We start from the raw sequence: 2500 nt of genomic DNA, 5'->3' as shown, positions 1-2500 counted from the left end.
AATAGAGGAGAGGCCACAGTTGCAGATGCGTATCATTGACCTGGAGAACCAACCCGTACCTGAAGAACTGCTCCACACCTGGAGAACTGTTCTGTGCCTGAGAAGCCAAAAGCTGGGGGTTTGATGCTGCAGTTGCCATGGAGGTTACCATGACAACGTGCTATACTGTTCACAGAGAGTTTAAGGAAAACACCCACTCTCATTTTTTGTCCTCGGTGAGGCATATTCATTGGCACAAAACTGAATGCTTTTAGTCCCACAGACCACCCCACAGACCGCCCCACAGACCACCCCACGGCTCGTCCCACAGACCACCCCACGGCTCGTCCCACAGACCGCCCCACAGACCACCCCATGGCTCGTCCCACAGACCGCCCCACAGACCGCCCCACAGACCACCCCATGGCTCGTCCCACAGACCACCCCACAGACCGCCCCACAGACCACCCCACGGCTCGTCCCACAGACCGCCCCACAGACCGCCCCCTAAAGCAGAATTTGTGGTTGTGACTTTGGTTGCACAATAGATCACAGAGTCAGACAGAAGCTGCTTGCATGTATTACACAGTGAGGAAGGAAACCCAACAGTTTATTTAAACAGAACAAATGCACAACACAATTACAATTTATTCTAAAATTTTAATGAATTCATCCAGAGAGACTCACATGAATAAAACATCACCTCAGAGCTGGAGGTCTGGGTTCCCTCCCACATGAGCAGTGTTAGAGGGCTTCAAGCAGCTTGTGCACACTTTTACACACATCTACATTCTTTTACACACTTTTACACACTTTTGGACTTTTTTCTTTAAGAGATAAAAACACTCACACTTTGACACTTGGCCATCCCACCTGTGTGCAGTATGGGTCATGAGGCCAGCCACTCCGCGGTCAGACGCACAGTAGGGAAGTAGTGTGAACACGCACAGGCGCACGGAGCCAGGGCTGCAGACAGGAGGTGTTCACGAGCGGCCGCGTGCTCCCATGGCGACACCACCTGCTCACTGAGGTAGACTGTGACTTGTTGTCAGAGCTGAACGAACAACAACAAAATCACTAGTCTTCCACAGCGCACAGGGGCAGCACAGCAATTCTCCAGATGCTCCCAGAGACTCTAGGAGTTCATCTCCGAAAACCTCGAGGTGTGTGAGATAATGAGGAGGCACGCCAGACCTAGTTACACAGCTCAAAGCCCTAATTGGGTCCTGGAAAATATAGAATGCAAGTTTTCAGAAAATGATTCACAATGAAAGAAAACAGAACAAAGTGAGAATGTATATGTTCAGCTGTGTTTTTTTTAATTTTTGTTCTTATTTGTTTTTGGGTATCATGTTTCTTATTCAGAACAGTTCCAACAATATAATGATATTTACTGTGTGTGTGTGTGTGTGTGTGTGTGTGTGTGTGTGTGTGTGTGTAAGGACAGGTAGGCTTCAGGTGTTGTATTGGGTCCACCAGTCTGTATTTCTAGGACGTCTTTGTGGGATCCTATCATGGGTTAGCTCATGTCTGTCATCCATGCCACACACACACACACACACACACACACACACACACACACACACACACACACACACACACACACACACACACAGAGGAAAATATCCCCAATATCTGCGGGATACAACCGCACCTTTCATGCTCTGCTCTGCTCTCTACATTAGAGGTGCACCGAGTCTGAAACACAGTTACATTAGAGAGAGAGAGAGCTGTGTTGTGGGATGGCTCTTGCCTTATCTTGCACATCAGAAAACACACACACATGACATTTCCCGAAGGATGGTTGAGTGCATTGAATCCCTGCTCCTCTGAACACACAACACACTGTTGCTCAGCACACACTCACTCTCTTTCTCTCCTGCTCTCTCTCCTAATTTTGTCTCTCTGTCTCTCTCCAATTCTTGCTGTTTCTCTGTCTCTCCAAACCCAATATTGTCTTTCAGCCCTAACATGAGATCCGAGGGTTATGAAACACAATAAATAAACAAGTCCCACTCAGACCCTAACACACCTTCTGTGTGTGCACGTATGTGTGTGTGTGTGCATCAGGAAAGATTTTACAACCCCACAGCCATATTACTGTAAGAGGTTTTAATCACCACAACTACATCTGGCACAGGTTGAGAAATGGACTGTTGGCTGCTGGTTGCCCTCAGATACCGTGTTCCATAACACTGGTCTGTGCTGGCCGACAGTGGCCAATACAGACACAGAGACACAGAGCCAGTGAAGTTACGGTTACGTTGGGCCATCATCCATTTTGCATTAGGACCTGGTTGAGTTAACATGTACAAAGCGAAGGCAACAATCAGCCTGTCACTGGGCAGGAGTCTGACCGCACTCACCTCGGCCTCTTTAGGAAGGAGAGACTTGTTAGAAGCACAATTGCTCCCTGACCCTGAGCAATTGTGACAGAGCTGACCCTGACCCTGTCTCACAGAGCTGACCCTGACCCTGACCCTGTCTCACAGAGCTGACCCTGACCATGACCCTGACTCAC

This window comes from Electrophorus electricus, chromosome 16, assembly GCF_041902795.1.
Source record: "Electrophorus electricus isolate QZ-2024a chromosome 16, ASM4190279v1, whole genome shotgun sequence".
Taxonomy (NCBI): Eukaryota; Metazoa; Chordata; class Actinopteri; order Gymnotiformes; family Gymnotidae; genus Electrophorus; species Electrophorus electricus.
Note: the sequence above shows the minus strand (reverse complement) of the source record.